The sequence below is a fragment of the Eleutherodactylus coqui genome, chromosome 4 (genome assembly GCF_035609145.1).
Source record: "Eleutherodactylus coqui strain aEleCoq1 chromosome 4, aEleCoq1.hap1, whole genome shotgun sequence".
Lineage (NCBI taxonomy): Eukaryota > Metazoa > Chordata > Amphibia > Anura > Eleutherodactylidae > Eleutherodactylus > Eleutherodactylus coqui.
In genome coordinates, this window is record NC_089840.1 from 259,946,202 (window position 1) to 259,968,963 (window position 22,762).

The 22,762-nt window shown below is 43.6% G+C and overlaps 1 protein-coding gene across 1 annotated transcript in view; it reads right to left on the reverse strand.

Moving 5' to 3' along the window:
• Positions 1-4,658: 4,658 nt before the first annotated feature.
• The window catches only part of PWWP2B (PWWP domain containing 2B), a 43,580-nt gene continuing 25,476 nt past the window's right edge, over positions 4,659-22,762 (reverse strand). Inside the window, exon 3 of the mRNA XM_066601186.1 lies at positions 4,659-5,233. The gene's annotated coding sequence lies outside the window, so the exon portion shown is untranslated. The remainder of the gene's footprint in view (positions 5,234-22,762) is intronic.

The following is a 22,762-nucleotide window of genomic DNA, read 5'->3' on the forward strand; positions in this document are numbered from 1 at the left end:
CAGACCTTTGTTAATGATAGGTGCAGCAAAGTACATATTTTTGGTAAGGTTATTATATACAGGAGTGTAAGATTTTTTTTGTGTGTATAAATTTCTTACATTTAATTCGAAAAAAAAATGGAAGCCAATTTGAATTTCATACCATTTCTGCTCATTCTTCTCTGAATAAAAAGGTGTAATTCAAAATAAACTGCTCCTGTCCTGGTACCTTAAGAAAACACAATCTATGCCACAAAATATATTTAAAAAAGGCATCAAATTAAAGGAATTTAACCCTTAAAATGTATTGTTTTCAAAATGTAAAATTTTGATGTGGATATTTAGGCACCCTTAAAGTCTCGGTCACGAAGGGGGGGGGGGGGGGTTTACCAGGGTAACCTATCACTATCATGGTTTGCAGTATTACACTTCCTTCAAACAGTCTTTTATTTCTAGTGTTTCTTTTGTTAAAAAGTAAGCTGGAATAAATTGCAGCTTTTTCTATACATTTTTTTGGTCATATATATGGTTTGTTTGTTCATTTTTATGCCCATAGAGAAAACTATGGAAAAACACCCTGAGGACACACCAGACCTGGAGAATGCTGTGATTTTGTAAAATGTCATGGAACTAGAGATGAGCGAGCGTACTCGGAAAAGCACTACTCGCTCGAGTAATGTGCTTTATCCGAGTATCGCTGTGCTCGTCCCTGAAGATTCGGGTGCCGCTGCGGCTGACAGGTGAGTCGCAGCGGGGAGCAGGGGAGAGCGGGTGGGAGAGAGGGAGAGAAAGATCTCCCCTCCGTTCCTCCCCGCCGGCACCCGAATCTTCAGGGACGAGCACAGCGATACTCGGATAAAGCACATTACTCGAGCGAGTAGTGCTTTTCCGAGTACGCTCGCTCATCTCTACATGGAACCTAAAAATTTTTACCAAAAAATGGGAAAAATTCCTATTAAAAAAAAAACAAAAAAAAACCCCCATGGGGCTTATTTACGAATATCTCTTGACTCTCTGGGGCAACGTATTAGGATTCATTAATGCCTAACAGTATTGGCATTGCAGACATTGGCAGCATGACCACCTTGCAGAAACCTTGCCGTGCAGTTTTACAATGCCGAAGTTTTATGTAATGTGAATTTAAAAAATTTATTCTAGACCATTTGAACTAATTTATAAAAAGTGAGACTAGCCCTTTAAATAACAGGAAATGGTTGTCACAGCCGCGCCCCGGGTATGAACATGACCTTACACTAATATTTTTCGCTTAGGCTTTATGCAGACAGTATTGTAGGGATCCGCAATACGGGGTCCATGGAATTCTACTATGGGAAGCCCTGCTCATAGGGGGGAAGTAATGGTTAGAGTTGAGCGAACGTACTCTTCCGAGCTTGATGCTCGTTCGAGTATTAGCATACTCGATGGTGCTCGCTACTCGAGCGAGCATCACTTAGTGTTTGACCCTGCCCCAGTTTTGGCCCCTCCCCCCTCCGACGCTGCGCACGTCAACGGCAATTTTGCTGGCTGGCTGGCGGAGGGGGAGAGAGGGGGAGAAAGAGAGAAAACACACAAAAAAAAAAAGCTCGGCACCCGGCAGGTCCCATACAAAAATGCTCAAATCTCCCATTGTAGTCAATAGGGTTCATTACTCAAGTAGAGCTCTCGAATTTTACGAAAAGCTCGACTCGAATAACGAGGACCCGAGCATTTGGGTGCTCGCTCATCTCTAGTAATGGCACATGGCTTTGGTGTGTGCATTAGACCCAACAGCGATGACCTGTAACTGCTCTTACAATAAGTCTTATGTGGAATGACCTTTAACAGTTTCTCTAGAAACAGGCTCCACCATGAATAGAGGATTATCGTAGAGGATGTGACTAATATTTGTTTATTGTATTATAAAACTTATCCAGCTACAGACAAAACTTTCCTTTACGTCCCGAGTAGAAAGAGCCTGTGAAAAAGGAAGCCGCAAAACCGGGTAGGTTCATAGTACACGGCAAAATAGTAATAGCTAGTCCCACAAGCCTTCATGTTGTTTTCTATACAGTGTTCCTGACAGAAGCAAGCTAGAAAATATAGACTAACCAGCCGTCTGATAAAAACAAATATTGTATAGGTTCCCTTTATTCCAACAAAACAAGGCGCGGACACACCTCCCTGAAATCATTCCCGGCTCTGCCGATTTTGGCTGAATGTGCGCCACGGCTGTCGGCCAAATAGCTGTAGCGACCCACTGCTGTCCATGATGACGCCACAGCAGTCAACCATGCTGGACTCTAAGCTCGGATCTACAGGGTGGACACGACTAGTTTGATTGAAGTACCCTAAAGTAATCATTTCTCAAAAAGTTTTTCAACGGAGGGCACTACTTCCAATTCTCTAACCGGCTTTTAAGGGCTCACTCGCATCAGCGCTAAGGGGTTCTGGTTTCCATCTCCATTTGGGGAGCAAGAAAACGGCACCCCCTATCCTAACAGATCAGTCTTATGATGGAGCCGAACGGCACTAAACTGACCCCATTGACTGTAGTGTTATGTGCACTGCTTAATCATTCTCAAAACCTTCCACCGATACCCGTATGCGGTGATACAATACCTGTACCTTGTGATAAAGCATTCTGCTTCCGTGCTATTTAGTGTATCAAGCACCCTGTACATATCAGATTTAATTTGCAATGTAAACTTTGTTGCACATCATTTCATTATGCTGTCTTTCTCAACTAGACACGTGTCAAAAATAATGTTCGACTGCAAAGCCGGTTTTTATTTCCTGACATGTTTTAGTAAATACTTCCATCCCCTATGAAATAGCAATGCTGGAGCATCGTTTCTTAGAGCTCTGCATTGTGCACCGCTCCTCCTGGGAAGGGCTAGGTCCGACAAGATCAGCGCTGATTGGACATTGTTAGACTGCGTAAGGTCACACCCAGTTGTCAATGCATACATTTGTAGAAAGAATAACGGAGGACCGGCACAATGCAGAATATGTTCTACAATTCTTATATATTTTGGGTTGCCTAAATTTACTTAAGAAGACCGACGTCTCAGCGGAGTTAACAGTTCGTCTTAAAGGCGTTCACTACTTTACAAGTAATAATAGCAAATGTGTCTGAAATCAGTTTATTTATGACTTACTAATGTTCTGCTTCAATACTTAAGACATCCCCCCCTCCCCCCCACACACACACACCCCCTTGCCTCCTGACTGCTCCACCAATGGCTGCATATACAGGCTATGTATCATACACGTCAGTTTGCAAAATACAAAAAACGGTCCCAGTCCATGTCCTCACAGTCTTCTTAAAAGGCCAGAACATGAAAAATTGCTTTCGGTCTCAAAAGACTGCAGGATGTTCTCCCTGCGGCATGTTTACACTAGCCGCAAGAACAATGGGATGTGCAGACAGCTGTTTGCACCACTGGGCGTGTGTTTAAACACATGCTGGGCTCTGCAAACAACTCAAGGAAGTCCTTTTACATGCAAATGAAGATGATAAAGTGTTGATATTTGCTATTTAATAATGCTACTAAAGCCATTAACACTTTATGCGAATATATCGCTCAATCTTTCGGCCCTTTGTGAAAGATCATCTTTGCATGTAAAAGGACCTTTATCCAGCTCTACAGAATGGCGTAGTGGAGGAGGCCAAGTGACATGTACAGTCACATGCCGATCCATATGCAGCTATTTCATGAAAGGAGCAGCAGTCAGGATGGCGCAAGGAGGTGGAGTGAGCAGGGGCATGGCTTAAAAAGGCTGTGCCAAGATAAAAAAAGTTGTCCCTTATCCATAGGACACCCACCAATACGGAGAATGAGTGTCCCGAAGGTCATTGCATGAATGCAATGGAGATTGCCAAGCGCTTGTACTAGGCATTTTCCGGCTCTCCCACAGAAATTAATGGAATGGTTGTACTTACAGGGCCCCTGTTCTTGGGTCAGTGGGGGTCCCAGCGGTCAGGCCCCCAACAATCTTCAAAGTTCTCAAAGACGGGGAATAAATTTATATTTTGGCACAACCCCATTTAAGTAACGAGTCAAAATGGAGAACTGCAGAAAGAGAGTACCAATAATTAGAAACTCATTTCAGAAGCGCTTCTTATTATCTGTCAAGTGTCCAACCCCTTCATGTACTAGTTACATATCGTGACTTCTGGGAGGCAAATCCTGTACGGACTACACCCGTAGGCATTAGAGATGAGTAAGCATACTTGCTAAGGACAATTGCTCGATCGAGCATTGTCCCTAGCGAGTATCTCCCCGCTCGGAAGAAAAGGTTTGGGTGCCGGTGTGGGTGACAGGTGAGTTGTGGCCATGAGCAGGGGGGAGTGGGTGGGAGAGAGAGATCTCCCCTCCGTCCCCCACCCCCCCCCCCGCCGCCGGCAGCCGAATCTTTGCTAAGGTACTTGCTAAGGGCAATGCTCGCTCGAGCAATTGCCCTTAGCGAGTATGCTCGCTCATCTCTAGCAGGCATCATATCAGATATAGCATTGTGTCAATTATAAAAGGACAGAAAAAAACCCCAAACTAAATAACTTTAAAAAATAAAATAGTTTTTACTAAGTTTGGGATGAAATCAACCGTCAAGAGTTTGCAAAACGTTCATGTACGTTAGTGAATACATGAAATTCACATTAGGATTTAGAAATAAAAAAAAAAAAGAAGAAAAATCCTAAAGCCGCTTGTTAAATAAATACCTTTACTAGTTAAAACTACAGTTTCCTTTGGTAGAGATTTCAGAAAAGAAATATTTTGTGCAGAAACAAACATACTGATGGAACCGATGACACGGTGTAACCACTTAACTTCAGGATGCTTATTGAGAGGTTTCAGGACTTGGATTAAATACGTCTATCTCATAGTGTTAGGTTTCGTAGCTTTAGTCTATTACCTGTAAACTAAGCAGCAGCAAGATTCGGTTTTATTTTTTTTTGTAGTTTAAACAAAAAAAAAAAAGTAGAATTTTAATAAATTAAGTTTGTGGTTGTTTGCTGTTCCTACACCCCCTTCCCCCTACTGTAAAATAACAGAGCGGGTTTATTTGTGGTCGGATGTCCTTGAAAACTCTGTATGTCAGCTCTGTGACGAGACTCCTAGTCGATGTCCAGGTGACGAAGACCATCCTTCACAGATGACCAGAAAACTCATCTTGCTGTCAGAAGTGCAGCCACTGTAGGAGTCTCCAGGGACGCTTGACAGGATGTTTATAGGCATAGTGAAACTCTAGAACAGCTGTGTTCTGATCCTCTTATCTGAAACGAAGGGAAAGAAATAGGTAATATATATGTGGTCATGCATTAACTATCACAGTGAGAGACAGCCAACAATATATGTAGCAAGACAAAGCAACCATCCTGCACACTCCGGGGAATGTCTGTCAGTTTTGAACAGCAGTTTTTGTTCTCATGTACCGTAGATATAAGATACATAGGAGTTTTTAATAACTTTGTAAATTCTTTGTTTTACAGGCAAGACCCAGATTTACCTATTGAGGTGTGTTTAAAGGCAACCTGTCATCACCTTTTGAGCTCCATAACATTAAGGCTGGATTCACACAGGGCAGAATTGCCATGGAATTTCCGTGCAGACATTCTACACGGAAATTCCGCCTGCAATTTTAATCCCGGGATTAAGCAGCAAAGTGGATGAGATTTGCAAAAATCTCATCCACACGTTGCGTCCGATCCGCTGCGGCTAATCCGCACTTAAACTCAAAGCCACGGCATGTCAATTGTTTCACCATTTCCGCTGCCGGTTCATCTCCTCTCTATGGGGAGAGACGGCTGGAGCAGAATACAGGCGGTGAAGCCGCTTCAAAACCCGCAGGTTTTGAAGCTGCAATTCCGCTGCAGAAATCTTATGGAATTTCCGTGCGGTCCCACTGCGGTCATTCCGCTAGATTTCCAGATTTTTTTTTAGTGTGAACCCAGCCTATGGGTCTCAAAAGGTCAGGGAACGGGGAGCTGTATTTCATACTCAATGGGTGGCCCATTACCACCCTGTGTCAGTGCGAAGTTTGACTCTTTATACAGAGTCCAACATTGCCTTTAAAGCAGGTTTCATCACCAACACAGAAGGGGGTTCTTTACTGTAAGAGCAGTGAGACTCTGGAACTCTCTGCCTGAGGACGTGGTGATCGCAAAATCCATAGAGGAGTTTAAGAGAGGACTAGACGTCTTTCTTGAGCGGAAGGATATTACAGGATATAGACATGAGGTGACCAGCGGGTTGTTGTTCCGGGTCTTACATTTAGGGAGAAACTATCAAAGGTTGATCCAGGGATTATTCTGACTGCGATTATGGAGTCGGGAAGGAATTTTTTTCCTGAATGGCCTAATTGACTTTTGCCTCGTTGAGGATTTTTGCCTTCTTCTGGATCAACAAGGGGGTTGAAATAGGCTAAACTAGATGGACATTGTCTTCATTTAGTAACATACTATGTTAATATGACTTTAGGTATCGCTGCCTTCCAATAGTTGGCACTGTGGAGGTATTGTTTCATCTCCCTTATTTGCATATTCCTCAACTGAAATGCCCTATCCGGTAAAATAGTCCACACTGTAATTCCATATGAGCATACCACTCAGCAGTACAGCAGTTTTAGCAAATGTGTTGAACTTTGAAGCGGTTGTACCACAACCTACAGTTATCCCCCAAACCTAGGATAGGAGATAGACTTATGATGGGTGGGGGTCCAGCTGGGGAAGGGGTCACATGGCTGAATCATGTGACTGCCACCCATTGTCATTCTTATGTACGGAGAGACCATGCTGTCTATTGCTTACAGTGGGCAGCAGAGGGCCTTCAAATAAAGAACGTGGTAAGTAGTGTGATATTATAGAGGTCCCTGGAATACAATCTAATAATTTATAGAAAATCCTGCAGGAAAGAAAGGAACAGGGGGGCCGGAGCAAAACTGAGATATGTTAAAACCCACAAAAAAAGGGTCATGATATGAAATTAGTGGTAGGGGGAAAGTAACATCAGAAACTGAGTAGAACATATTTGGTACAAAGTTCCAGAAGACATAGTTCAAAAGTCAACTATGACAAAGTGGCAAAGGCAGACTAGATGGACTGGGGTGGTATTTTTTGCTGTTTCTCTTCCGGGTTTTTATTTTGGTGAACAGGAGAATATAACAATATGTTGTCCAAGCGCCTACGGAGAATACAGTGGAAGCGGCGGAGGACATCTGTAAATCAGCCTGCGGGTAGAACAAGGACACCCCAGCTCTGGGCTGCAGAAACAGATGATCAGAGCTTAGGAACATGTATAGCAGTTTGGACATTCTCCGATTTATCGGTTAGAACAGGCGAACGACTTTACCCCTTTATGACCAGAGTGTTTTAGTTCTGAGTTTCTAGCGATTTTGCACGCTTCTTTGCATGACATAGGGCTGCTTTAAAACTATTTTTGAAGAAAATTATATATATATATACACATATATACACATACATATATATATATATATATACACATATATATACACACATACATATATATATATACACACACACACATTATATATATATATATATATACACATATATATACACACATACATATATATATATACACACACACACATTATATATATATATATATACACATATATATACACACATACATATATATATATACACACACACACATTATATATATATATATATATATATATATATATATATATATATATATATATATATATATATATATATATATATATATACACATATATACACACACATACATATACACACCCGTTTATACTCGGAGTATTAGCCGAGTTACCGTAATAAGTTTTACCGCAAAAAAACTGGTAAAAAAAACTTATTGACTCGAGTATAAGCCTAGCTATACTCGAGTATATACTGGGTAAAGAAAAAGTGCAATACTCATTTCCCAGCCGGTGTCTGTGTCCCCGACGCAATGGTCTCCCCGGCACTCGATAAGCCAATCACAGCCATTCAGTGATGTCATCCACTGAAAGGCTGTGAATGACCGAGCTCCGGCTGTGATTGACTGGCACTCTATCCAATCACAGCGCTTACTTACACAGCGCTAACGGCGAGGGAATTAAAAGCTGAGCAGGAAGATGACAGCGGGGAGAATTCTCAACCAGCTTGCTGCACCGTTGGGGACAGACGCTGGCGGCTGGGAGGCGAGTATTGAGGGTTTTTTGATGGTTGTTTTTTTACCTCACTCGAGTATAAGCCGAGGGGGGCTTTTTCAGCATAAAAAAATGTGCTGAAAAACTAGGCTTATAGTCGAGTATATATGGTATATATATATTTTTAGTTGTCTTAGGGGTAAAGTGTATAGCAAGTAACCATTTTTCGGGCAATTTATAGCTAGCTATTCTTAAAATTTGCGGTGATGTTTGGGCAGTGTTTTATCACTTTATTTGTATTTTACTGAGAATATTTTTTTTTCTCTGTCAAGATGTAAATCAAGTGCTATAAACAGTCATTTGTTGCCAAAAAGTTACCCCTCTCGCAGCAGAACCCGACCCGCGCCCCTGCAGGGACCAGTGCGGCGCTCACCTCTCCCGCAGCTCCGGTTCTTTGATGTGCCGGCTGCCGGAGCATGTGCAGAGCTGAGCCAGGGGAACCAGGAGAGACATTTCTGTGCGGGCCTCTGCGAGACTCGCACAGAAATAGTCCATGCCACGATTCGTTTTCCGCGTGTATTTTTACGCGGACAAACTGCGGCCATCTGCATAGAATTGCGTTTTGCAATGCAATCCTATGCAGGCGTCCATGGGCGGAAATTCTGCAGGGCAGCGTAGAGCATGACACTAGAGGACCTTTGGCAAGCTATGAAGAATGTGACAGTCCACCCAAAATGATTTAAGCCGTGGAATGAGATTCAATGGCGCTCACTCACATAACGTATAATGTCAATAGGTAGGATAGGGACCCACAGGGGGTGCGACACTGAATGACGTCACACTCACATCCATAGAAGCTTTCAGTATTACACATCCACTAAAAGGGTGGGCGATCCATTAGTCCAGAGGGTCTGTCCACTAATCCAAACTGAAGAGCTGCCCTTTTTCCAAAACACACCAAAGGGGCGATAATAGACATAGAAAAATAAAATACAGGGTGGGTGCTCCATGGGAAAGTTCCCAAATTCAATGGGAATTCTAATCTAAAAACAAATGAATTTAACGTACAAAGTCAGCTCAGTTAAAGTTAGCCTAACCCCCATTTGATCCTAGATTCCAGAATAAGACCGTAGTTCACAGGAACGTCCCCTAGTGACTTTGAGAATACTTTAGGAAAATTGCATATCCAATACAAAGGACAAAACAGGGGCTCAACACATTCTGGTTTTGTCTCTATTTCACCCATCATTATGCAATTCCAGCAAAAAACAGGAGAACTTATTGCAACTCTGGCCTACAATAAAAGCCCAGAAACAAGAATAATACAAGATTGGTCAATTAGTTACGTAAATTTGAAGTTGTTGACTCATTAGGACCACCCCTTCCTATATGCCCTATTGGCATCTCTTCCATATTGCTTCACTGCTATAATTGTATTGCACTAGATACCCTGAAAATAAGACAGCGTCTTATATTAATTTTTGTTCAAAAAGGTTTTACTTTTTTACATGTATAGCTGCCTGGACACTATTTAAATTGACTTTTTTAATTAACTGTTAGCAAGGCTTAATTTTGGAGTAGGGCTTATATTTCAAGCATCCTCAAAAAGCCTGAAAAATCCTTTTGCATCCTCACAAATTCTGGAAAATCATGCTATGTCTTATTTTCAGGGTAGGTCTTATTTTCAGGGAAACAGGGTAGTAATGACACTCCTATAGTATATTACACAGTAAGTTTACTTTATGATCTATGCTTTTCTAAAACAGGTATTACTGTACATACAATACATAGCACCACCCAAACATGACACACGGCATTGTCATTCAAGAGTCACGCATCAGGCAATGAGGAAGAGAGAGCAACCGGCAATAAAAAAACATCATAGGAGGTTGCAGAGTGAGCTTTTAAAGGGAAATGTTCAGATACAATGTTGCAAAATGTAAGCCAACAATAACATTGTAGCAATCTACGGTACTAAAACAGCCCACTGTCGCTAATGGACATCATTGAAGTGGAAGGTACGTTTAAGGCTGTAGCAACATAGGAAACATGATTGCCAGAGGCTTTCTGATTGCTGCAAAATAAAAATATATATATATATCGTATATGACCTGTAGTCGTTTAATTCATACATCTGTTCCAGGAGGAAATATTGAAGGGGTGCAGTGAGGTTTCAGCAATTCCACAGCTTAAGGCCTTAGTCACACGGGCGTTTTTTCACGCGATTTGCGCATCGCATGACGGATGCGCAAATCGCGTGACCGGCGCCGAAAAATCGGCCGAAAATCTGCTCCTAGCCGCGTTTCATTAGAAACGGGCCGGAGCTGTCCAGCGCATTGCATTCAATGGAGACGGCAATACAGCGGCTCCATTGAATGCAAGCGCTGCGGGCGAGTGTGGGATGAATTGTCGGGAAGGGGTTAAATATATAACCCCTTTCCTGCAATGCATCCTGAAAAGTGAAAAAATAAAAAAAATGTATGTACTTACCTGCTCCCGGCAGCTGGAGATCCCGGCGGCCGGCCTGCAGTGGGTGTGAAGGGGGTGTGACTCAGGCTTGCCCGATTGGCTCAGTGCTAAGCCAATCAGAAGCAAGTCTCAGTCACACCCATTCATGAATGGGTGTGACTGAGATCAGCCTCTGATTGGCTCAGGCTGAGCCAATCAGGGGCAAGCCTGAGTCACACCCCTGTTCCAGCTGTGGCAGAGAAGAATGATTTGTCTTCTATATGTTCTCATTGGGGGTCGGCGCTGCTGCCGCCGGCCCCATTGAGCGCATATAGAGAAGAGAACAGGAATCGCAGATCGCAGATAGGTGCGATCTGCGATTTCTGTTCTCTAATTTATCGGACGAGCGCATAAAAAGCGCTCATGTGTCCGATACCATTGCAAAGCAATGGTTTTAAAAAAATCGCCGGACGCATGCGCAAATCGCGGCAATAAACGCCCGTGTGACTGAGCCCTTACTGTGATTGTCATTCATGTCACTTATTAGATTTGCCTTACAGATTTTTAATGGTCGTTGGTAAACCCGTCTCTTTAAGAATACTGTTGTTTGAGAAAATATACATAAGGCAATGCAAGGAATAATATTTTCAAGAAAGTCAGATTTATTTCTCATTTTAAAAAGGCTTGAAATGATGGCTGATAACATACATGGATTGGTGTAGCTTTACAATTCGTTTCTGTTAAAGCACTACCATTCCAAAGGACATTTATGGATTGTAGTTACAAATGCAGAATTGTTTGTCGATGATCGATATTTCATCATCTCCGGTGAGATAGATCCCGACTTTTTAGACATGCCCCTCATTTCAGAATAAGTTGCCATGTGTGTACATTGACACCATTTATGACCATTATATCACTCTGCCTACCAGCGCAGAGACACAAGACTGCTGTTATGTGTCTATACATGGAGAAATCTGCAAGCCGCATCTCAAATTTTCAGTTGCCCACAAGTTGGTGGTGGAGATTAGCTTCTATGATGTATCCAGACACTGTCCACAAAGAAGAACAGAATTTCTTAGTCTTTCTCTATAGCACACCCTTGTAATAAAGATATCACTATACAGCACCACTGAGCAGTGTAAATGTGATTTCAGTAGCTTCAAGGCAATAACCACCACTTAGGTGTTGCAGCACGTCTTTGCCTCTCTCTATAGTACTATAGTGGTGATATCTTTCTATGGGCAGCATGAAAAAACACCCCCTTACACATCAGAGAACATTTGATTTCAGTTTTAGGCTGTGGCTATACCGGTATACAATTCGATGCATTGCAGCACTCCTCTACTTGGGAAGCGCAAGATGAAAGCTACACTGAGACTTTCTGTAGCACCACCGATTGTAACTACTGAGTAACAGCTGCAGTCCGTGAGACTGTATACAACTCGGTGTATTCCTTTGGACTGCAGCTCTAGCTCCATAGTTAACATCAATCAGAAACACTACAAGAAGTTTTTGTATAAGGGCTAATGCCCACGGACAGATTATCGCTGCGGAGTTCATGGAACTGTCCGTCCATAGACATGCTAGGTTAAAAATTCTCCCCTGCCCACGAGCGGAAATCAACTGCGATTGAGTAGAATCGCAGCATGTTCTATTCTCTGCGGAAAATAGATAGGATGGCTTCCATTGCACTGGGCATTGCGGAAGTACCGCAAGAATCCGCGTCACAGCTTAGCGCCGGTATGTCATACCCTGCCCGGGCCGTCCGAGACGCTTGCAGCAGATCCGGAGAGGTGAGTATGGGGTCTATGTGGGGCGCCGGGTCTGATTCAGCTGCGAGATTTCGTCCGTGGGCATGAGCCCTGAACCATAGCCTTGTGCTTGGGTAACACACAGTGGTAATGTGCAGTGCGGCCACATGCGTTACACTGCAGGAGAAACACATTGCAAAAACATATTTAACCTGAATAGGAAAAATGAACAAAAACACTACACAGCCAAAACTGCAGTAATTCATAGTAAACCATGCACACAAGCTACTGCTACATGTGAACCCAGCCTGAACCGAGTGATTCTACTTAGGTCTATTGCACCATGCCTGTACATAAAGTCCTACCCATAGCGCTCCATATGTCATATTATATTCCATATGGTGTGTTCTACAGAGAATACCCTTGTATAAAGGCATATAACGCAGAGTGCAACAATTTATCTTCTGTCCAATTTACATAGCACAGCATGGCCACAAAAGGGAAGCACGATAACTCAGTGGTTCGCACTGTTGCCTCGCAGCATTGATGTTCATGGTCAGGCCGGGACGCACTTCTGTATTGTGGACACAAACACAGATCCGAAACACGCAAGTGTTTCCGGCCTTACAGAAATAAGTTATTGCTTTCAGATTACACTGGGCCTGTCTCAGTCAATACTGCCATGTCATTTTTCAGAAAACGGCTAATCAAACTATGCATACACAGGAAAATACTAATATAATAAAAAGCAAATAACGGAACACACAGGGTTGTCAGTCACTAATTTTAACTCAATACTGTATGTGTTAGAGGAATAAAAAAAAAACAAAAAAAAACACTACAACAGAAAAACTATTCATATCGTTCTATTATCAGCATTAAATTCACAGAGAGACAAGAAGGAGAGAGAGAAATAATGAAGTGCTGAGAGAACAGCATCAGAAATGATTAATGACAGAGCTGTCAAATCCACTGGGGACTAGGACGCAACGCTGAGGAGGAACATAATTAGACATCCTAATCAGCGACAAACTGCCTCACTCCCACCTTCTAAAACACGTGACAGATCAGTCTGCTTGACTCACTTAACCATTTTCTGAGTTTACACAAGATGATAGCAATGCTGTTCTAAGGGCTCATGCATAGCACAGAGCCACAAGAGAGAGAGGATTCAAAAAGATCTAGAGAAGCTTGAACATTGGGCAGCGACTAAGAGTATGGTATTTAACAAGGAGAAATGCAAAGTCCTACATTTGGGCAAGAAAAATGATTTAATATTAATAGATTCATAGACTGAACATGAGTCAACAGTGTGATGCAGTAGCCAAAAGGCAAACAATTCTGGATGTATTGAGAAGCATAGAGTCTAGATCATGTGAGGTAATTATCCCCCTCTACTCTTCCTTAGTCAGACCTCATCTGGAATACTGTGTCCAGTTCTGGGCACCCCACTTTAAAAAAGACAGGCAAACTGGAGCGAGTTCAGAGAAGAGCAATCAGAATGGTGAGTGATCTGCAAATCATGTCCTATGAGGAACGGTTAAAGGATCTGGGAATGTTTAGCTTGTAAAAAAGAAGGCTGAGAGGAGACTTAATAGCGGTCTACAAATATCTGAAGAGCTGTCACAGTGCAGAGGGATCAGCCCTATTCTCATCTGCACAAGGAAAGACTAGAAGCAATGGGATGAAACTGAAAGGGTGGAGACACGGATTAGATATTAGACAGTGAGGATGATGAATGTGTGGAACAGGTTACCACAGGAGGTGGGGAATTTTCATTCAATTTCATTCACTAAATCATCCCAGATATCTGATCAGTGAGTGGAACAGGTTGCCACGGGAGGTGGTGAGTTCTCCTTCAATGGAAGTGTTCAAACAAAGGCTGGACAGACATCAGTCTGGGATGATTTAGTGATCCTGCATTGAGAAGGGGGTTGGACCCGATGACCCTGGAGGTCCCTTCCAACGCTACCATTCTATGATGCACAAGGGCAGAGCATACATGTGCTGCCATTAGGTCAGAAATATCTTCTCTATAATACGGCACACCAGGATTTTCCAAATCATCAGTCATGAAAAAACCCTCAGTGGTTGGACAAGCCATTCTTATTAAGAGTCCTTGGAGCTTCCAGTCTTCTCCCTTGGCCCTCCCTCATGCAAGTTTTGATTTAGTTACAAGGAACCCCCTGTTACATCCACAAGGCAACTACCGACCAGATAGGGAGAGTGTGGACCAGAGAAAATCCAGAAGGCAAGCCAGGGGTCAGCGCTGGTAACACAGAGGGGCACATCATAGTTGAAGGATAATCTGAAATTGGAATCTGGTACGGAACGAGGTCAAAATCACGAGGAATACAAGGCACAGTACAGCAAGCAGAAGCTAATCCATGCATTCCAAAGCACAGCCAGGGAAATCCAAAGACAAACCTGTCCAATTACGATATGGTTAGAACTTGTACAGGAAGACAACCTACTGATTCTCAATGGGTTACATTTACATGAGTGATTATTCACTTGCATCAATAGTGTGAGATTGGAAAATTGCAGCATGTTTTTTTTAGGCAATTCCACTGCAAGAGTCGCCCAATATTTCCTATGGCTACGTGAAAAAAATTTGCATCGCACTCACAGGCCATCCGATTAGTTCCATTTCAACTAATAGAACTTGCGCTTTTTTTACGTGCTCGAGTGTGATATAAGTCGAACTGTCTCAGCCTTATATATCATACTTGCCAATATAAACACAGCCGGGGGAAAGTGTGATATAGAAGATGCTGCCTGGGGCCTCGTCTGCATGAGCTGTGATCATAGCGAGTATTCCTACCTCCTCTCGCATCCTGAGGAGTCTCTGCTCATTACTGGCTATGATCTGCTCATTCAGTGGGGGTTGTGATCCTTACTGAAGGCTTATAGTAATTACCTGGGATGCGCCCTTTACTGAGGGATGTCTGGCCATTGTTGGTAGGATGCTGATTTGCAGCTGGGATACAGTCATTACAGGAAAGGTCGGATAAGTAGCAGCTCAGCGTTGCTCTTTATTGGGGGCTCTGCTGAATGTTCATCTGCTCATTACTTGCTTATTGATGTCAGTGCTTGGTGAGTGAGCCTGAGGAAGACTGCTAATTTCTCAGGGCGATATGGCCATTACTGATGGGTGAATGCTCAGTAGAAATTGACATACTTATGGCTATTATTCAGTTTGCATCTGCTCATTACTGCGGTTGGTGGTGGGGTATTAGGGTCTTAAGGTGACCATACATATTATGTAAACATCGGCCAAGCCTACCATCTATCTAAATGTATATGGGGTATCCCAAGTCTCCCCTGTTGGTGAGTATTAGGAAAATGACAGGTCAGGCATACTGGATTTCAACATGCCCGATCCTTTGTCTTCATTGGGAGATAAGCTAATGCCACAGCTGTCTGGCGGGGACAGGGGTGTTTGGCAAGGTCATATTCCCTTCTTCCCCTACTTCTATGCTCAAATTAATTTGTTAATCATTTAATTTTTGACCATTTTACGCAGAACAATCATTGTTAAATTTTTGCACGATTCAGTGATTATTTGAACAATCATCATTCCGTGTAAAAGGGGGCACAAGGCAGCATGGCTGTGTACCCACAGACAGGTCATGTTGACCCTTATCCAAACATAGGCATCTACAATGGGTTCCTGAGCATCAGAACTGCACCCTGGAGCAATGAAAGGCGGCGGCCCGGTCTGACGAATCAGAGGTGGACAGTTGGGTGCATTGCTTACCTGCAGAAAAGATGGCACCAGTGGCACCAGTGTACACTAACGGAAAAAGGCAAGTTGGCAAATGTGTGTAATGCTCTGGGCAATCTTCTGCTGGGGAACCTTCGAACTTGGCATTCATGTGAATATTACTTGGACACTTACCTAAATGTAATTGCAGACCAGGTACACCCCCTTCCCCTTCAGCAGTCGTACCCGTTTTCCCTAATGGCCGTGGCTGTTTGCAGCAGTATAATGCCACACTGCTAAAAATATTCAGAAATGGTTTGAGAAACTTGACAAAGATTTCCAAGCGATAAATTGGCCTTCAAATTGCCTAGATCTCAATCCAACTGAGACTCCATGTGATGTGGTGGAAAAACAAGTCCAATCTACGGTAGAACGAGGAGGACCTACCCAACATTAGGAAGCAAATTTGTAATGTAATGGATAATCGGTCTAGTCAGATGGTAACAGACTGATTAAGGGCTGGTTACACCAACCATACTGTTGACCCCCATTTAGTTCAATTGCGATCAGCTGCAGAGCTTGGTTTAAAGAAAAAGTGTTTGACCAACATTTTTTTATCTAAAATTTGCAAAACCAAGGTCACTTAATCTGCGAGTAGAAGTTGAAACTAGAAGAAATGTATCACGCACGGTGATTGGAGACTGTACATTCATAGCCATAGTAAAAACATGACTGCTAATGGCAGCAAATGTGTATGTAAGTTCATCACCCAGGAAAAGCCCAGCAAGCAATCAGCTGAGTCCGCCATCACAGATTTCGGCTACTAAAGAAAGTTCGATAAGTTTGATCCATCAAATTGAACCTGGATTTGAACCAAGATCACGAGCTAGAAAAGTGTTGGTGCAACGTTTTTCTACTTGATCTTAGATCAACTCTTGATGATGTCAGATCAAAACTTTGATGCAACAAGCCTTTAAAAAAAAGCAAATGCGTCATGACTTAAGACCCGTTTAAAAACAACGATTATCGCTCAAAAGATGTCTTTTGAGCGATAATCGTCGTGTCATTTCCATCGCAAGATGATCGCTCAAACGTTGAGCTCCAGAGGATACAGAGAACAAGCAGGGGGCCGCTTGTTCTCTGCATCCAGCTGTTACCCGCTGGGAGCACCCGGGTGTCATGCAGCCGAGCGCTCTTAGTGGAGGATGCAGAAGACAAGCGGGGTGTCCCGCTGTGAATCCCTGAAAAGGCTCATCGTTGTCTTTCAGCACGCTGAAAGACAATGATGAGCGATGGTTAATGAAAACGGCACGATGTCAGTGCAGTTACACGCGGTTATCGCTCAGAAAATGGCTTTGAGCGATAATCGTTGTGTCTAAATGGGCTTCTAATCCCATTTCTGATGGAAGGACGAGGAGCACTTTGGTATTACCAAAAAATTCCTAGTTAAAAGAAAGGCTAAATAAGAAAAACACCCAACGGACTGTGTGCGAGGCTTCCGTTAATTACACCTAATAAGTAGTCGCTGATGTCACTGGGCTTCAATCATAAGAGGGAAAAAAAACCTGTTTCGGTAAGTAATGAAACAGAAGACAATTCATTAATGAAAGATGATACACCGTACGGAAATACTGTTCATTTATTAATCTGGTAACTGTAAATCCTTTAAAAGGCAAGAAAAAGGGCATGTGACGGATTCTATGACATGTACAATAGGAAGAGGATATCCTGATACCAACTCTCCATATGCCAAGTCATGTGCAATTACTGTTTGCAAAGCAAATCACTTCAGGAAAAAAGTGGTGGTGGGGGCATCTCTCACTCTACACGTGTAGCCATGCCTGACAAATGTTACAAGGCTCCTGCATACAGCAATATTAGGGCTCGGTTTAGTAACAGACATTAGCAATAGAGGTACATGAGTCAGCTGCCATACTGCATATGGCTCAGTCATACAGAAGCACGTTTGTGTTAGACTTCTTACTCAAATGATAGGACCAAATTTTTTTTTCTTTTAGAAAAATCTACCTTGTTAAAAAAAAAAAATATATATATATATATATATCATTGTGCCCCTAGAAGGAGTTGTCGTTTTTGCTGTAAAACTCGGCATACAGTTACATCTCAGGCAGATGTAGAAATTATTAGATGAACGGTCTTGTCACCTGAGGCCCTATAAGTGGTTCCCCCCTTGGCCTATAAGAGGCTCTCGGAGGCTCCTTGTGTGTAGTTGACCTCTTCTTCCGCTTGTGTAGAGCTTGTTGACCACTAGACGCCTCTACGAGGCAGAGAAGAGATGTTACCAGAATCTGAGAGAAGCGCATTATTGGGATGTGAGAAGCTGGATGGTCGTATCAATGAATTGTCCTCCTTGGGCCGTTCTGACCAGACTGTTAGGAGATGTTGGGACCAGTGGATGTGTGAGGGCACACAAGGTGACCGTGCTCAGGACACCCGCGACAGACCAGCAGTAGAGAGGAGCGTCTGACCAGACTGTTAGGAGGTGTTGGGACCAGTGGATGTGTGAGGGGACACAAGGTGATCGGGCTCTGGACACCCGCGACAGACCAGCAGTAGAGAGGAGCGTCTGACCAGACTGTTAGGAGGTGTTGGGACCAGTGGATGTGTGAGGGGACACAAGGTGATCGGGCTCTGGACACCCACTACACACCACCACTAGAGGGGATTGACTCATTGTCCGACAAGCACAAGCAGCTCCAATTGTTTTGTTGTCCACTACCCAGAGACAGGGTGCCATCAGTACAGACCCCTGTGTCTGTCGGAACTATTTCCAGGCACTCATTTGAAGGACAATTGATCTCATAGTGCCCATTATGTGTACTGCTTTTGACACCCACCCACCGTCTGCAGTGGTGCTGTGAAGGACAAAAATGGACTGTTATGGATCAGAACCTGGTTGTCTTCAGCGACAAATCCAGATTTAGTTTGGGCATCGACAACAGCCGTGTTCATGTCTGGAAAACTAGAGGTGAGCGCTTCACTCCTGCCTTTGCTGTGGGGCGGCACACTGCCCCCGGCTGGTGTGATGGTCTGGGGTGCCATTGCATACGACAGTCGGTCCCCCCTAGTAGTGGTACGAGGGACAATGACAGCTCAGCGATATGTTCAGGACATTCTACAGCCACGCGTGTTCCTGTCATGACGGCTTCCAAGGGTTATTTTCCAGCAGGGTAAGCCTCGGCCGCACACACAAGGGGGGGGGGGGGGGGGGTCACAGGAATGTCTCCACAACATTAACAAACTTCCGTGGCATGCTCGGTCATCAGATTTATCGCCAACAGAACATGTATGGTACAATCTGAGATGCAAACTTCTAGATCATGCAAACTCGTAGGCTGTCGAAGCTCAGTTACAGCAAATGTGGAGTGATATGCCACAGGATATTCCTGCCCACCCATATCAAATCTTGTAACAAAGCTAGAGTCGGTACAACAGGGTACTAGAGCCTCCATGCCGCGCGTATCACATCTCGTATCCAAGCTAGAGGTGGCCCAACAGCATACTAGAGCCACCATGCCAGCCTGTATTATATCTCATATAGAAGCTAGAGGCGGTACAATAGGGTACTAGAGCCTCCATTCCTGCCTGTATGACATCTTGTAACAAAGCTGGAGGTGGTACAACAGGGTACTAGAGCTTTCATGACACCCATATCGCATCTTGTAACCAAGCTAGAAGCGGTACAACAGGGTACTAGAGCCTCCATGCCCGCTTGTATCACATCTTGCATCCAAGCTAGAGGTGGTACAACAGGGTAATAGAACCTCCATGCCTGCCCCGTATAACATCTTGCATCCAATCTGGAGGCGGAACAACAGGGTACTAGAGCCTCCATGCCCGCTTGTATCACATCTTGCATCCAAGCTAGAGGTGGTAAAACAGGGTAATAGAACCTCCATGCCTGCCCCGTATAACATCTTGCATCCAATCTGGAGGCGGAACAACAGGGTACTAGAACCTCCATGCCCGTCTGTATCACATCTTGCATTCAAGCTGGAGGTGGTACAACAGGGTACTAGAGCCTCCGTGCCTGCCCGTATCACATCTTGCATCTTAGCTACAAGCGGTACAACAGGGTGCTAGAGCCTCCATGCCTGCCCGTATCACATCTTGTATCCAAGCTAGAGGTGGTACAACACCATACTAGAGCCTCCATGCCCGCCTGTATCACATCTTGCATCCAAGCTAGAGGTGGTACAACAGGGTACTAGAACCTCCATGCCCGTCCGTATCACATCTTACATTCAAGCTGGAGGTGGTACAACAGGGTACTAGAGCCTCTATGCCCGCCCGTATCACATCTTGCATCCTAGCTAGAGGCAGTACAACAGGGTGCTATAGCTTCCCTTCAAGGGGTAAGTTTTCCGCAATAAAGTATCCTTTTGCTCTGATGTTACAATCACACATAGCAAGTTACTTTTGACTGACAACTTTTTCTAGGGGCCTTGATTATTCTTTTGACAATGAGCCTATGTCTGTACCTACAGCATCAGATGGCGCCGATGCTGCAGCACAAAGCTGCATATTAAAAGACTTGCCCAGGATTAGAAAAACATATTCGTTTTCTTCCAAACATAGTGCCACATTTGGCCACAGGCTGTTTATGGTATTGCAGCCCAGCTCCATTAAAATGAATGGAACTAAGCATATTTACATGATTTTAAACCCATTGAAATAGGATTCCCAAGATGGGAATACCCCTTTAAAGGGGCAGTAACCTTTCAGACAACTTATGCTCATGTAATAGCCTGTGTGTATCTCATTAATCTTGTAATATACATGTATTAAAAGTTTTGTTGTTTTACTGCTGTAAATCAAGTTTGAAGTGGCTGCCACAAGGGTCTGCCTTGCAGCTCCTCTGTAATCCATTCCCTGTTAGGTACGGAGTTTCTATAGTAACAGGAATACATCATCAGGAAGGGGATATCTTCACAGGCAGCTCCCTCAACACAAAGGCTGACAGATCTGCAGACACCATTTCTGCAATTTCTATCATTTCTGCCTCTCCTGCCTTTACAGCATGTGTATGTATACTAAGATGGGTTTACTAACCACTGGGCCAGGATGTTTCTAAATGCCGAAATAGTCTTGGGAGAGCAGAGGGCTAGGCATTCAGTAACTGCCTCCCTGTTGATTGGACCACAGATTGAGCAATGCAGTATTGAAAGTGAAGGAAAGTAAGTACAGGACAGTGAACAACTGGCAGAATGTAAGACTTGCTACACACTCCTCCTGAAAGTGGATTGCAAATAGTAGTTTGGCAAAAAAATTTGTAAGACTACCTGAAAATCAGAACTTATAAGCATGAAACAGTGCAAGCAGAAGAACATGAGTGGGTAATGAGAACCTGGTATATTTAAGAAAACCTGTTGAAAGCTCTGCTATGCTTTATCAAACAAACAGTCATGACAACATGTATTTCTCCAAGGGAAAAAAGAATCTCTTGAGTACAAAAACAATTTCCAAAACAATTTTTACAAAGGCCATGCATCTTCAAGTTCACAGTTTAGGAAGGAATAAGATAAGCAAAGACAGATGGATAAGATCTTTGGGCATTCTTGCCCTACCTGTTCTGTGCTGAAAAACAAAGATGTAATTCAGACGTACACACAAAAGAAAACCCCGAAAACAAAGACTGCAGCAGATCAATCCGTGTATTTGACAGTTTTCTGACATAAATACAAAAATATTGGTATGGGCTGCTATATTTACCAAGCCCCTGATTACTAGTTCCTACAAATATGAATGCATCGGGGAAAAGTAAGTAAGATCTTGGATCGGCACTGAACACAACCCAACTGTGAAAAGTAGACACTTTCGTAACTAGAAAAGTGCTAGAAAATGGTGCCATGTCCAACAAGATTTTTTTTTTAAAGGGCACTAAAAACAGTAAATAGGGGGAGGGGTGGGGGGACTTGAAATATAAGCCCTACCCCAAAATAAGCCCTAGCTGCAGAGAAAAGGGGAAAAAAAGGTATACATCACCTTAGAAGCGCTGTCCGGGGCTCCGTTGCATCTTCTCCCAAGTCCCCGGCACTGTTTTTCATCTCCTCTAGCCGGGGATTGAAAAATCCCCGTCTCTTTGAAGCGCTGGCTGTGATTGGCGGACGCTTAGCTAATCAGAGCCAGCGCTCGATGAATGGCTGTGATTGGTTTATCGAGTGCTGGCTGTGCTTGGACAAGTGTCAGCCAATCAGAGGCAGCGCTTCCAGGAGGCGGAGATTTTTCATTTCCCGGCCAGAAGAGATTATGAAAAACAGTGCCGGGGACCGGGAAGAAGCTGCAGCGGAGCTGGAGAGCGCTTCTAAGGTGATGTATACTTTTTTTTCCCTCCTGCAGCTAGGGCTTAGGTTATGGCTTTGACGGTAGGATTTCCTACTGACAAAGTTGCATCGCACCTCGCGAAAACAGCGTTTTCGTGCGATGCAACAGAGAGGAAGGCTCCATAGGGAAATATAGCCTAAAAACCTCACGAGTCGCGGGCATATCGCTGGACCTGCAAGGTTTTTGTGTCGGGTTGTTGCATGCTACAAAACATTGCACGTGTGAAGGAACCCATAGGAAAACATGGGCTTCACATACATGTGATTTGTAGCATTGCAGCAACACAGCAAAATCATGCGACTTTGTCACTCGTGTGAACGAGGCCTAAAGAGCATTATACTAATCAGAAGTCTTCCTGAGGGTAGCTGACGGGACTCACCACAGATTCAAAGTGTCCTTTTCAGCTGGATATACAGAT